Raw genomic sequence first — 15,752 nt, 5'->3', positions numbered from 1 at the left:
GAAGAAAATTTCAGGCCAGGTGCGGCAGCTTATACTTGTAATCCCAACATGTTGGGAGGCTGAAGCAGGCGGATCACTTGAGGCCAGGAGTTTGAGACCAGCCTGGCCAACATAGTGAAATCCTGTCTCTACTACAAAAACAAACAAAGATAGAAATGAACACAAACAAACAAACAAAAAAAAACCAGTTTTATTTATAATAGCATGAAAAAGAACAAAATACCTAGAAACAAACTTAACCAAGGAGGCAAACAACTTGGATGGTAAAAGCTACAAAACAACAATGCTACAAGAAAACAAAGAGTATACAAATAAAAGAAAAGACATCTCCATGCATGTGGATTTGAAGACTTAATATTGCTAAAATGTCCATATTACCCGAAACAATTTACAAATTCAGTACAATCCCTGCTGCAGCATTATTCACAATGGCCAAGAGATCCAATCCAAATGTTCGTTGGTGGATGAAAGGATAAAATATGGTATATACATACAATGGAAGACTAAGCAGCCTACAGAAAGAAGGAAATCATGTCACATGTTAGAACATGGATCAATCTCAAGAACATTATGCTAAGTGAAATAAGCTAATCACAAAAGGACAAATACTTTCCTTCATATGAAGTATTTAAGGTAGTCAAAATCACAGAAACATCAAGTAGTGGTCGCCAGGGCTGGGGATGGGAGTAGGGGGAAAATTAGTATTTAATGTGCACAAAATTTCAGTTGTGAAAGATAAAATATTTCTAAAGATCTAAATTTCACAATGATGTGAATACACATAACATTACTAAATTGTACACTTTAAAATGTTTAAGATGGTTTTTAAAAAAGGAAAAGGCATAGGAATAAATTTCATGACCTAGGACTAGTTAATGGTTTCTTAAACATGACATCAAAACCACAAGTAAGAAAAGAAAAAATAGATAAAATGGACTTCATCCAAAGTAAAAACATTTGTGCCTCAAAGAGTACCATCAAGAAAGTAAAGGACAACCCATAGAATGGGAGAATATTTCTGCAAATTATATCTTGTAAAGCATTTTTATCTGGAATATATAAAGAATTCTTACAACTCAATGACAAAACACAAACCAGTTAAAAATTACTAAGTGTTGAGTAACATTGCTCCAAAGAAGATATACAAGTGGAAAATAGGTACATGAAAGAGGTTCAACATCATGGAAACACAAATGCAACTATGATGAGATGCAGCTTTAGAACCACTAGGATGACTTTATCAAAAAGAGAGTTGATAGTAAATGTTGGCCAGAATATGGAGAGACACTGGGACCATCACACAGATAGTGGGTATATAAAATGGTTCATGTACACTGGAAACAGTCTGGCACCTTCTGAAATGGTTAAACATAGAGGTTCCATATGGCCCATCAATTTCACTCTTAGGTATGTAGCCATGAGAAATGGAAACATACATCCCCAGAAAACCTTGTACACAAATGTTCTGAGAAGTATAATTCACAATAGCCAAAAAGTGAAAACAACCCAAATGTTCTTAACTGATAAATGGATAAATTTTAGTATATCCATTAACGGAATATTATTCAGCAACAAAAAGTTTGATGTAATGATACATACTAAAAATGTGAATGACCTTGGAAATATTAATCTAAGTGAAAGAAGACAGATATGAAAGACACATATTGTATGTTCCATTCATAGGGCATCATGTGACACTGAAGTTAGAATCCAGGTGAGCTACAAAAGGGCAGCCACCAGGATCAAGTCCATCCTGGCAGCTGTCAGAAAGCACAGCATGCTCACTAACGGGGGCCGGCCTTACTCATGGTGTCAGATGGAGTTTCCCAGGAGGCCATGGCTTCTTCAGGGATCTGTCACCCAGTGGTGAATGGAGGGGTCTCTGGAGACAAACTGGCCTGGGGCAGCTCCAGCCGCACTGGTTCCCAGATAGTGACCTGGCTGCGTAAGCAGGGAGGCCAAGTTGACAGAGAGCCTCAGGACACCCCCAGCACCTGCTGTGAGCAAGCTGTATGGCTTCCCCAAGCGTGGATGTGACGACATCATGGGTATTTACAGATTCCCTGTCACTGCATCCCAGGCTCTCCTGGTTCATGTGTGATACACCGCACTTGGGGTAGAGGTGCACTGACAGTCGCAAAGGGCCAAGCTTTTGTTTTCGGTGGTTCTGATGCACGGTTTCCAGATACCAGTCAGGAAGGAAGTTCTTGAGATTATGGACCTTGTCCTAGTCACATAGGGCTGCTAGGACAAAGTGCCATAGACTTGGGGGTGGTGGCGCATATTAAAAAAACAAATGTATTTGTCACAGTCTGGAGAATGGAGGTCCGAGGTTAGTGTCCCAGTGTGGTGAGATTCTGGTGAGGGCTCTCTTCCCGGCTTGCAGATGGTCGACTTCTCACTGTGTCCTCGTGTCAGGGAGAGAGAGAACTCTGGGGTCTCTGCTTCTTACCAAGGCCCTAATCCCATCATTAGGGCCCCACCCTCATGATCTCTTCTAACCCTGAATATATCCCAAAGGTCACATCTCCAAATACCATCACGTTGGGGGTTAGGGCTTCAACACAGGAACTGTGCGGGGGGCTGGGGGGCGACGTGTGTTCAGTCTGCCAGAGCCCCCCAGTCAGCCCCACTGTGCCCGTTTTGGGGCAGATTGTAGGGCTCACGTGGGACACAGAGGTGGAGGAAGCACAAGTTCTGCCTCCTAGGAATGGCTCAGCCAAAACAAGGACAGGGACAGTGGGATAGACAACAGCCAGTGGGGTAACCAGCAGGAGCTCCAGGGTGTCACTTCCACCTTTAGGTGAGGAAGTTGGCTGGGCACCCCCACACACCAGAGTATGGACCACGTTCCCTTCAAACAAGGCTCATTTAACATTCCTAACTCCGGCAAAGTGGCAGTGCTCCCACCGAGCAGAACAAGAGCCAGCCAGCTCTCTCCAATCCCAGGATTTTCCGGGGATACTGATAATGATGGGAGGTTCCAAGAAGCCTCGCTAATGCAGGCAGGCCTTGTGAGTGGGTAGTGGGAGGGATCAGGGCTTCCTCAGCATCTGTCAGTCCCTGGAGCAACTGAAGGGGCTCCCTACACCAGGGGGAAAAAGTGGGGCCAGCCCCTCTGGGTTCCCAGTGCCTGGCATCTCCCAGTTCCTCTGCCCACCCTCACAGATACCCTCCACGGAGCAGCACAGCCCCGAGGACAGAGGCAGCAGCCCTGAGAGCATTTTCCAACACAACTACATTTATTCACAGACACCCAAGGCACTGCTTCCCACCCCCCAGCCCCTTCCCCCCAGGCCCTCCCTTCCTGCCCTCCCGTTCAACCACCCTCTCCCTCCTCTCCCCTCCCTCTCTGCCCTCCCCATTCAGCCACCCTCTCCCTCCTCTCCCCTCCCTCCCTGCCCTCCCCATTCAGCCACCCTCTCCCTCCTCTCCCCTCCCTCTCTGCCCTACCCATTCAGCCACCCTCTCCCTCCTCTCCCCTCCCTCCCTGCCCTCCCCATTCAGCCACCCTCTCCTTCCCCTCCCCTCCCTCCCCTACCCTCCAAAGCTAAGGCCCAGCAAGATCAGCACTGGGGAGGAAGAAGATTTTGACTGCTTTGGGGCATCAGATGCCAGACCCCCACCCTTGCGGACTGGCACCAGAAAACCTGCCCGGAAGCCCCTATTGGCTACAATGCCGCTTATTCTTCTTCCTGGGGACCAAGGGGTCACCCTTTCTCTTTTGAGACTGTGAGGGACCACCCAGCCCCCAAGCCAGGGATTGCTCCCCAGAGACTCTGAGCCCAGGCCCAGGGTTGGGTGTCTTTTCAGCAGGCGATGCGCTTCTGAAGAGAGGTCGCTTCTTGGACATTGTGGCAGGAGAGGCTGCTAGGCTGAGGCCTCTTCTCGGAGCAGATGGGGACTGAAGAGCTCCCTGGGGTCCCCACTTTTCCGGGCTGAGAAGGCCCGAGGCAGAGACAGGGCTCTGGGGTAGCCACCAGGGCAGCAGCTTATGCTGGGAACCCAAGAAGAAGGCCAGGCTGGGGAGCTCCTCCTCCTCACTTGACCCCTGAGCCAGCCCGTGTGACTCCCTGACAGGAGATCCTCCAGGGAGATCCAAGGTGTCCTTGGTCCCCAGGCCAGGGCACGTGGGTCTGTGGTCCTGGGGAGGAGAGGTTGGCCGGGCAGCTCTCAGCCCAGGGGAATCCTGACATCCTAAAAGCACAGCAGAGTCTTTGGACCTGGCCATGCCAGTTTGGGCTCTGCCTTGTCCCTGAGGGTCCCGGGCAGCTTTCTGGGGTGGACAAGTTTCCATGCCAACCCCTTGTTGGGGGTCAGGGACGTCTCTCTCTGCTCCTTGGCCAGCTGCAAATTTAGAAGAACTTGAGTCCAACCATGCCATGCCATGACTAGCGGCTGCCCTCGCATGCTCTTTCTCCTTCAAGGGTAGGAGGCGCTTCTCCACTAGCTGCGGAAAGAAAGGGGGCACTTACTGGGACTACCCTGGGTGTGTGCAGGGCCCAGGGTGGTGGAGACCAGGACACTTGGGCGGGAGGCAGGGAAGCCTGAGGCAGCTGGGCTTTATGTCAAAGAGAGAGGGTGTGGCTCTGCCGGGCATCCCGTTGGGCCTCACTGCAGCTTGCATCCTGACTCCCCTCCCTGGCTCCTCTCCATCCTACTCCCTCTGAACCTGCATCTTCCCACCCCGGAGTGGCTCCCCAAGAAGCCGAGCATCCCCAGCAGGGTGGGGTTAGACAATCAGGTGGGCCTTGTGTGCTGGGTCCCTCCTGCCCCTGGGGTACCTGGGCAAGGGTGAGTCCTTCCTCCTGCTCCAGCTCCTGGCTTAGGGCCAAGAAATCCATCTGTGGATGTGGGGAAAGCAATTCTTCCAGGAATCGGGGGTGAATGACGGCCTCCACCTGGAAACAGAAGGAAGAAGGCGTGAGCTTCCTGGGCAGGGAGTAACCCGGAGCCAAGGACACCCAGAAGAGATGCAGAAAGCTGCAAGCGCCCGTCCCCACCCTCGTGGGGCTGTCTCATATCATGGCGACCACCAGCTACAGACACAGACCGCAGACCTGGTAGCATACGCACACACAGACAGAGACACACAAACCACACACAGACACACAAACAGATCCACATACGGCACAGGAAAAGACACAGACACAGTTAGCATACACACTCCACACTCACACCCACACAGACACACAAAGACACACGGTAACAAATCACAGACACAAACACACAGCAACACACAGACACACACAGTCACGTACACAGACACTCAAATCCATGGAAATACACGCACTGCTGAGTAACTAAGGAACAGAGCTTAATTCCAAGGACCTGGGAGTGCTACCCCCTGGAATCCTGCAGACCCCAGCACTCCAGGCCAGCCCACCTTGGTGACAAAGTCTTTCTGGGAACACAGCTTGTCAATGTAGCTCAGGAGGCCCGGGTCTGGGGGTGTCCCGTCCTCTTCCTGTGGCTGCTTCACTTCGCCCTCTTCCCGTTGTTTCTCGGGCTCCCCTGTGGCCCCGAGGGGAGGCCCCAGCAGCTCCTCCATGATGTCCACATACTCCTGCACCACTTCTGGAGGAATCTCCTCGGGGACCTTGGTCTCCGCTGGCCTCTGGGGCCTGGGTGGTGGCAGGCGGGCCTTGGTCTCTGCTCGCCGGTGGGGCCTGCGTGGTGGCAGGCGGGCCTTGGTCTCCGCTGGCCTCTGGGGCCTGGGTGGTGGCAGGCAGGCAGTCGGGGCCTTAGGGCCGGCCTTGCTGGGAAGGTACACTGAGGCAGAGAGGGAGGAGGATGGGTGTGGTGAGGGCCACTCCTCCTGCCTGCACCACACAGGGGAGGGCAGGGCTTGGGGATGTGAAGTGGGTCCCAGGTGGGTCAGGACCACCTGAACCACTGCACCCCCGGAGGAGGCAGGAGGGGCACATGTGAGACAGCATCGCTTGGGAGGAAGTTGGGAGCCACCAATATGCCGTGTACTCTCCTTGCTCATCCCTGCTTCCTGGGCAGAGCATGTGTGGAGTTTTGGATGGGCGAGGGGAGAGAGTAGCTAGGAAACTTGACCAGGTCACTACCCAACGTATGCTCCCGGAAATTATCCTGTTGGAGGGAGAAGATCTCCCTCTTGAAGGGAAGCATGTGGTGTGGGCACGGTGGCCTCCCTTGGCCCCTTTGACCTTTGCCATGGCTCCTGTGGGAATGTGGGAAGCCATACCTGGCTGCTTGTCCGCCTCAGGGGCTGGAAGTCCTTGAGGTTCAAGCCTCGGTGGGGCCGGAGGAGGCAGGCACTGGGGCCCCTTCATCAGTTGCGATTTCTGAATCTGCATCTCCTCCTCAGCCTCAAACTCCAGGAACCTGGGGGTGAAGGAGGCCCAGGCTGTGCTGAGAGGGTCCAGACCCCCTTTCCCCAGGACCAGGCAGCGGCCGAGGGCAGGGATGGGAGGAAGTGCCTCCGGTGGACTGTCCAGGCCTTCACTAGGTGCCATCCCCCAGTCCCAGGAGGGAGCTGCTCCCAGAGTTCTGGGCTCACCCTTCCTCACCCGGCCCCTGCAGAGCCCATGGCATCAACGGGGCTTCCTGACTCAAGTCAGGGCCACGATGTCCAGGAGGGTCCCAGGGGATCCCTCCTCCAGGTTTCAGCTGGCCAGGGGTGGGGTTGATGGCAGAAGGCGTCAGGGATGATGCCCAGATGCAGGAGTCCTGAGGTTGGGACTGTGGGCCCCTCAAAGATAACCCAGGGCCACAAGGCCTGGGAGACCAATGATCAGGAAGAAGCACAAGCTGAGCCCAGAGGACAGGGCCCCTATCCCCTGAGGCTGCTGTCTGTCTTCACGGACAGGACTGCCCAGGAGCAAAGGCGGTCAGGCCAGAGATGGGGCTCACGGTGTCCTGGGCATAGGTCTCCCTGACCCAACTCCCTGGTCGGGCTGGGATGGGAGAAAACTGACTTCTGGCCACTGCTGTGAGGAGCCTGCACCCCACTCTTGTCTATAGTCACTAGCACCCCTTTTCCCCATCCCCACAGCTGGAGGTGACCCACTTTGGGCTGCGATGCTGGCTGCTCCCGCCATGACCTCCAGTGTCAAGGCAGGGGTAGGCCCCAGGCCACGCAGGGCTGCTTCCCAATAGGGCAGCACTGAGACCCCAAAGCACTCTAGGTGGTAGGAGCAGCTTCCTGAGGGAGCCAGGGGCCCAGAGCATCTTGTGTTTGTCCACATCCTCCTCATGCTCCACGCTGAGAAGCCACCATGGCCAACGGGTCTCTGTCATTCACTCTCACCCTGCCATGCGGGCCCTGCCCCCAGGACCCCACACTCACTTTTCTGCCATCTCGTAGAAGATCATCCGGTCAAAGTTGCTTGTGTGCTGCCATTCCCGCACGGCCCGCCACAGTCCCTCCTCCAGGCTCATGGTGGGCTTCCGCCGGGCCAGGGATCGGAGAACTGGGCTGTAAACCAGTGCAGTCAGTCCCAGTCTATAAGCCCACCATTCATCCCAAGCCCACCTGGTCCCAACACCTGGTCCCTGTCCTCCCCACACCTGTCCTGCCATGTCCCTGTCCTGTTCTCCCCCAGGTGGGCTCCTCAGGCCCCAGGACACGACTGCAAGATCAAACATCAACACAAGCTACCAAGTGGCCTCTCCGTCTGCCTCTCGGGTCCTCAGGGTGGAGAAGTGAACTCAGTACTATGGGTGGAACATGTGTGCCCCCAACACTTCTGTGCTGAAGCCCTCAGGGCCAGTGTGTCAGTATTTGGAGGCAGTCAGGGTCAGAGCAGGTCATGAGCGTGGGTCCCAGTCATGGAATTGGAGCCCTGATAAGGCCAGAAGGAGACGCCAGGGTTCTTCCTCTCAGCCACAAGGGGACACAGCCAGAGGCAGCTCTCTCCAGCCAGGAAGAGGGCCCTGACCAGACACCCAATCTGCTGTCACCTTGGTCTGGGACTTCTGGCCTCTGGAACTGGGAGACATGAATGTGTCTTGATAAAGCACCCAGTCTATGGGATTTGTTACGGCAGAGCCTGAGCTGACTGAGACAGTGTGCACACAGAATGACCTGGGAGCGAGGGTTAAAGTGCAGGTTCCAGGGCACCAGGACTGAGTATTTAACCAGCTTCCTAGGAACTCTGGTGTAAGGCAGCCCCTAGGGACGTAGCCTCAGGGTCCCGGAGCATGAGGAGCAGGAGCACACGTCCAGAACCAAAGCAGAGCCGTGTCCAAGCCCACTGCAAGCAGCCAGTTACAGCTTCCCACGTTCCCACAGGAGACATGGCAAAGGCCTGTGAGCCTGGGGCAGCTCCACTCCAAGAATCAGGGTCCCCAGTGCACCGGGACTCCACTCCAAGGGGGAATGCAACCAGTTCCAGGGTGCGGGGGCAGTGAGATTGTTGGGGATGAAGATGGGGTCACCTTTCACCTACACCCCAGGCAGGGAACTTCTCTAGGGGAACGGCCAGTGTGTTGCAAGGTGGATGTGCTCAAGCTCCTGTTTGCTCATCAGCGGGAAACACAGGGTCACAGAGGCACCGCAGTGTGGAGAGAGGTAGGGACTGGGAATGAAACCACAAACTCTTCCAGATGCTAACGTTGCTGCCTCACAGTCACCACAGTCCACGGCCCTGGGCTGCTGGGCTCGTGGTGCACTCAGAGCTATCACTGGAGCCTGTGGCTTTGGGGAGTTCTCTCCTAGATGGCCTAGTCCTGATAATGATAGTAATGGGGACAGTAATCATAATTGCTATCATGTAATGTGTCATAGCATGTTCCAGGCACTGTGCTATGCATGTCATATGTGAGCTCAAGTCATCTCTTCACCATCCCCTGAATGAAGCATCATTGTCCCTTTTTCTGGGAGGGATTGAGGGTGAAGATGCAAATACCTGCCCAGCATAGACCCCAGTGTGGGGCCCAAGACCATCCCCCTGTGAAGGCTCCACCACCGCTGTGCTAACTGGACCTCGGCAGAACTGCGGGCATGTACCAGGTTCCTTCTGGGCCCTGCAGCTCCTCCTCCCAGCCTGATGTGATGTGCTCCTGGCCATCAATACTGGGTTCAAGGGGAGGCACTGGGGTGTGTACTCAAAGACCTAAACCCAAACCGTAGCTCACGTCACACCGGAAACCCTCTCTGACCTGGGTCTTCTGTAAACATTGTTGTGAAAATTATTGAAATTAAGGATTGACTGGACTCATGGGACAGTGACGGGCAGTTGAGATGAGGCCCCTGACAGTCTGTCCTGAGCCGCAGCCAGATTAATGTTGTTGAAAATGTACCTTCCCATAGTGCAACCCATCACCCTTACAACCGCCCTGCAAGCTCCCCTGAACAGCGGATGAACAAGCTCTCCTGTCCATCCAGCAGCCCTTTACATGTGAGCTGCAGGACAGCTCCGGAGCCCCGAGGGCACTCACATGAGGAAGCAGGAAAGTGCTTCGGTGTCAGGACTCTGGGGAAGGTGCCTCCGGGCCAGGGGCTTGTAGTGCTGCCAGAGTCGGAAGTTCTCATAGACACTCTTGGGGTTACAGGAGTTGTCCGGCGGGGACTTAGCCTGGGAGGAAGCCAGGCTGCCCTCTCCGTGAGCCCCTTGAGGGCATGGCCCAGCATTCGCTGGAGACACGATGGGGGGTATCTGGGCAGCTGGTGGTGGTGGTGGTGGAAGAGGAAGGCCCTGGGACCAGCCTCCCTCACAGGCCTGGGTGCCCCCAACCACCTGGGCACCCACAACAGGCACCACAGGAGTAGCTGCCAGGAGTAGGGGAGGCGGACACACGACACCTCCGCAGAGGGTGACTGGAGCCTGCCAGACGAGGGGGGCCTGAGTTAGGACCAAGGTCTGTGCCTGAGGGGCCTTCACAGGCCCCACCTCTGTCCTCATCTGGACAAAGATGTTGGAAGCCGCGGCCCCACTTGGGCCGTGACCATCCTGTCCTGCCACCAGAGATGTGCTGGGGAAGGCAGGCAGCACCAGTGGGCCGCCTGTAGGAACCCCTGCAGTCATGAGGGGTGGCCCCTGTGCCGGGCCGGGAGCAGGTGTGGCGAAGGGCAGAGCCGTGAACACAGACAGGGATGTTCCAGGGTTCATGGTCACGCCTGGTCCCAGCACTGGGTATGCTGTGGAAACAAAGGAAAGAGGTGAATGAGCTGGGGTCTCCAGGTCCACACTAGTCACTGGGGAATCAGAGGGGAGTCCCAACAGCTAAGGGCATGTGACAGGGAAACTCTGCAGCTTGTAAGTGTCCCTGAGTGTGCATCAGATGCTCTGTTCCTCCATGGGAGAGTCGCTCCACTAGAGAGCCTGGCCCCGGTCACCAAGACTCCCTGACCCCTGTTCCCCAAGAAGCACCAGCTACGCCTGTGCTGCCCGAGGGTCTCCCTGGGGTGTCCCCGGCAGACCCTGTCAGCCTCACAGGCATCTCCCAAGCCATGGGTCAGGGATGAGTCTCTCAGCAGCTTGGTGGTCCTCAGCGTGCTCAGCAATAGGTGAGGGGCCTACCCCAGGGCAGTGCTTGGCACTCAGAGGGCCCACAGGAAGTCAGGAGCTTCCGAATATTATGGCCCCATCTCCTCTTCAGTCTTCCTTTTCCTGAAGCTCTTGTAAACCCCTGTCTTTCCTAGCTCAAACACAACAAAAGAAAACCACTGGATGGAAATCTTTCCCAAGCCAGTGCCCTACGAACCCTGAAGATAATCCATAACTCGTCATGCCCAGCATACAAGTGATTGTCCTGGCACCACCAACAGCAAGTTCTAAATAGGGGTCAGATTCGGGCCACCCTTTCCTCAGTACTTGATGGTCCCAGCTGCCAATCAGGAAGCTCTGTTCCCAGGGAGAGGTCTGAGAGGCAGTTTTGGAGTCCCCTGAGATAGTGTCACTGCACAGCCAACAACAGCTGCACACGATTAGAACACAGCCGGCAAATGGTGAGCAGCAGGGCTATCAGGGGAGGTGTCTAGGGATTTTCACAGCTGCTGCTCAGGTTACAATAGGTAGTGGGATAAGGAGCCCATCTGTGGTCCTTCTCCTTTGAGCTCCCAATAACTGAACATAGTGGCCAACCAAGAACAAGAGGTTCTTGGGCCACGGGCCAGGGAAGGCAAAGTTGTCTGGAACGCATCTCTATTCACTAGCACCTCCTGCAGTCTCTAGTCAAGAGGAATAAGGGATACAGTACATGCATCTCATCATTCAAGACACACATCCTAACTTGAATAATAATATTAAGAGAACCATCTTCCTATTTGTGTGCTACTCTCCTTCCTCTACTCAAGGAGTAGAGGAAGGAGTAGAAACCAGCCTTTCAAGACCCTTCCCCTGAGAACCAGCAAGAATCCACACCTGTCCCCCATTCATGAGGCTGTATAAATGGAATAGGAGCAAATTCTTCATCTCCACAGTAACACAAAGTGCAGAGGACAGGCCATGAGCTAGCAGACAAGAGGAAGTGGGTCTGAAGACCTGAGCTTCCACAAAAGGTCAAGCAATTCAGAACAACTCAGGAAGCCCAGGCCCTGTGTTGCCTGAACTTCCCCATCTGTCCCCACCCTTGTTAAATCAAAGCCAACAGCTACCTGAACTGACAGAGAAGCCAGCTGTGGGAGGGAGCTGAGAGGCTCCAGGCTGTGGCAGTTACAGTAGCCCCCAGGCTCGCTCACCCAGAGGTTGTCACTAGAAGGTCTGTCACAGTCAACCCACCCAACAGTTTTCCGGCTGAGACCACTTCTCCCCACTCCTCCCTAAGATCTAGAAAACTCCAGTCTAAATCCCTCTGAACACTATGGAAGGGCACCTTCCAGGTGCCTGAAGACACGGCACAGGACTCAGGCTTGCCTGTCATCCTCCCGGGGCCACCAGCACAACACGATCCCACCAATCCCTACAAACACACAATGACATGACCTGTCTCCCTCTAGAAAGGATCAATCCATCCACTCCAACCTTTCCCCTACATGGTGTATTCCCCCAAGCATCTTGGTCCACCTCTAAGGATTCGTCCTCCCTAACCACAGACTCAGGGTGCCATGGCCATCCCCAGGTGTGATGTCCTTGGGGACATCCAGTGCTCCCTCCCTCAACATCAGCCCTATCAACTGTCCCCAGGGGCAGTGTCAAATTTGAATTCCCAAGGAGTTGAGGCATGGCAGACTCGGATAATGCCCCCATCCCTACAGGCTCACCTCCATTTGAAGCCATCCCCTCAGGCTGGGCACTGACCACCGCTGTCTGGCAGTTTCCGCAATGAGAAAAGTCAAGGGTAGGAGCAAGAGAGTGACCTGGCTCAGCAGATGCTCCTGAGTCCAAGTGGAGCAGGGAAAATTTGAATGTAAATAGGTTTGGAACATAGGCCCCCAGACATTCTGCAGAGGGGGAGGGGCAGTGGGCAGCTGGTAGGGGTGGGGGACATTCTGTGAACGGCTTCAGCCATTAGGCAAGAACCTGAGTTTCCCTTCCAACTGGACGGCAGCAACACAGATGGTGTGCATCTCTTTAGGCAACTTTCAAATTGTCCTGACTCACAGCAAAAGCTAATACCTGATTTCCCCTTTACTTCCATTCTTTATCAACAGACCTCCTTTTGTGCCAGTCAACCCATGCTCCTTCCCACTTTGGCTCTTTCCCACTCTTGATGACTTTCAACAGGGGATGCACTTCCCGAACACAATTCAGAACATGTTTTCAGTCTGAAAACACAGGGGTTCTTAGGAAGGCAAGGGGACTGGGTGTTTGAAATCAGAATGGTCTCAGCTGATCCAGGCTATTAGGTGGTTGTGTGCTCATCATTGTTTCAGAAGCAATCCTTGTGCCCCCAGATCATGTATGTTGCTGGAATCTCTGTCCACACCAGCAGGCCAGCCTTACTTCCCATCCCCTTTGCTGGAAAGCCTCAATCCAGGAAAGAGTGGCTATGTGACCTATAGTACCAAGACCAGAAATCCTTTCATTTTGTTTCCCAGCATACTGTGCTGGTGTTAAATGTTTATTTTTTGTCTTTTGAATGATTTTAATTTAACCAAGCAATACTTTTGCATGGTTCCAAATTCAAACTGTGCACAGTGGAATAGGCAATGACCAGCCTTCCTCCCATCTCTTTTCCCTGGCCACCACATTTTCTTTCTTGGAGGAAACAGGTGTTATCTGATTGTTTTTCATCTTTCCAGAGACATATTATGCAATCAAAAGCATAATGAAGCTATTTTTGCTGTCTAAAAATGCTTTCAGGTTTTTTGGGGTAAAAATTAATATATTAGTATGATCCAATGTTTTCTTGATATTTACAATGACTGTGTTTATCCTAGTAATGTGGCTCCTCTATTTCTGTAGGTAAATTCCTAGAATAAGACATTGTTCCATTCCTTCAAATCAAAAGAATAGAGTGGCAGGGTTTAGCAAGTATGAATAATGAATACCAAGTGGAATTTGAACTCAAGACAAACAGTGAATTAGTTTTTATTATAATTGTGATCCATGTGATATTTAGAGTATACTTTTACAAAAAAATCTGTTTTTCCTTTATCTGTGTTAGTCACATTTCACTGGGATCTTGCACTTTATCTGGTAACTCTTCCCAAAAAAGTGCAACATATGAAGTGATTATTGTTAACTCTCCACTGTGAGAGTGAGAATTTGCGGTAAGGAGACTCAGGTGTAAATCTTGGCTTCACCACAAAACACAACCATTGCAGAAAACAATAGCAGGCTGATTTGATGAGAGGAAGTCAGGAGTAGCCATTATACCCTTCTCAGCTTCCAGGTTTAGTGGCAGCAAGCACAGTTGTAAGGGACAGGAGGGCAGAACACCATCTTTTTCTTTCCTAACATAAAGCAGCTTACAATTCCTAGAGCTGTGGTTTCTCCAGGAGTTAGAAATCCACAACCCATGTTCATTCTAAGACACGCCAGGATGCTATCCACCAATGTCCCATCCCCATTCCCATGCATCCCCTCACATGTGTGAATCCTGGCTGGCCTCTGTCAGCTCACTGTTGGCTTCATCTTCACCATACGTTCTTGCTGTTTGGAATCTAGTGTCATCGCACGTGCTTCTCTGCGTGGGAATTATTGTAGCCTGTCTTTAAAAAAATTCATTCTCATTTCCCCACTGAGAATCACTGTCCGTTTATCAGCGTCAAAATGACAGGAAAGAACACTCATGTTCTGTGTTGTGAACAAGGGGAGTGTTAGGAAACCGGTCAAAGGAGATGAGGAGTGAGTACTCAGAACACAGCAACAAAATCTTCGGAGACACACACGTCACTCCCCGCTGGGCGGGATAATTTTGCACTGATGAGAGGGTGTTGGGGAACGGAAGAGGCCTTCAGCCAGACCGGTGCACATTGCTAACATTCACTGAAACACACCCTGTTGGCACTTACGAAGCGTTTACCCCTTTCGAAGACATTTGGACTCAAGAAGGCAGAGTTGCAGGAAAATGTAACAGGGACCACACTGCAGGGGCAGGCGGTGGATTGCAAGTCTCAAGCCCAGGGTTCTCCCTTCCTTGCCCCAGTTGTGTGAGGTCATTCTTAACTCCTGTCCAATATCCTCATGAATTGTTGGTTTTGTCCCAACTCTAAACCTCAATGGTCCAGCAGGCATTTCTATGAAATGCCTCCACAGTGGCCACTGGGAGGGGAGTGACCTCCACACAGTGACTGCCTGTCTGGGTGCTCCCAGGCCTTTTGTCCTCTGAGACAGAACTGTCTTCTTACATGCAGCCCTCTTCCGCTGTGCAACTCTATCTCGATCTTAGCTGAGAAGATCAACGGAGAGCAATTCAAGCAAAATCATGGTAAACTTGACAAAACATAACAAAACAAACCGTAAATACTTTGGAGATCTTTCTGAGGACTAGACCTTTTATCACGGGGCAAACTTAAATGATTTTCAATCAATAACTTCATCTAAGAGGGATGTTGAGGCAAAAATATCATACTCAGAATTCTTGGTTGCTTCCTCCCTTGTCAAGTCAGTCAGCAGATGCTTTCTCAAGATTCTTACACATGGCTTTGATACATGATTTGAATGAGTCTTTTTCTGACCAGTATACAAAAACTATACTGTGGAACAGTGTCTTGTCTCAATTCTGCAATCACTTCTGTGCATGTCTGAAGTCCTAGACCCCAGGAGGAGAGACAATCAAATTAGCCAAAGGTAATTTGTGAAGACTGACCATGGGAGGTGGTGGCTAGAAGTCCTCTGGCCACTGCTCTCTGAGCATGCCCATAGAAAGTCCTGGGCCACACTGACTGCTGAGAAAGAACATCTCAGGGCTTGGATCCCCTGTTCAGAGGACACATGCTCTTCCACCCCATCAGGGAACAGTAGAGGAATGGCGGCTCCATGCTGTGTCCTGCCCAGCTCTCAGTCTCTGCACTCGAGGCCCTGGGCCGGCGTAGATGTGAAGGCTCTTCAGTGTTATCACATGGAGACAGATGATAGGAATCCTGCAAATGAGCAGAAAGGATGTGACGATTAAAGTTTCTTCTGAAGCTATTACATGTGACGATTAAAGTTTCTTCTGAAGCTATTACAAACTCAAGTCACTGAGTTGCTTCTCTACTAGTTTTTTATTGCCAACTGGAATTCTGCACTGTGTTGCAGAGTCGGGGGTGGGGGAGTGTGGAATTGTTCCCTTACTACCTGCTGCTCTGTCAACTGAAATTGATCAAAGCTATAACAAAAACATTTCTAGAAATTATTTGAATGCTGTTGGGAAAACTCTGGGAATGGAGTCAAAAGAAGGTATATTTTGGA

General features: G+C 52.2%; 1 pseudogene; it reads right to left on the bottom strand.

The window, feature by feature from the left end:
* Positions 1-3,551: 3,551 nt before the first annotated feature.
* LOC139356084 (NUT family member 2D-like) lies at positions 3,552-12,460 on the bottom strand (annotated as a pseudogene).
* Between the last annotated feature and the right edge of the window lie 3,292 nt (positions 12,461-15,752).

The sequence above is a fragment of the Macaca nemestrina genome, chromosome 9, assembly GCF_043159975.1.
Source record: "Macaca nemestrina isolate mMacNem1 chromosome 9, mMacNem.hap1, whole genome shotgun sequence".
Taxonomy (NCBI): Eukaryota; Metazoa; Chordata; class Mammalia; order Primates; family Cercopithecidae; genus Macaca; species Macaca nemestrina.
Note: the sequence above shows the minus strand (reverse complement) of the source record. Positions and strands in the feature narration are given on the sequence as shown.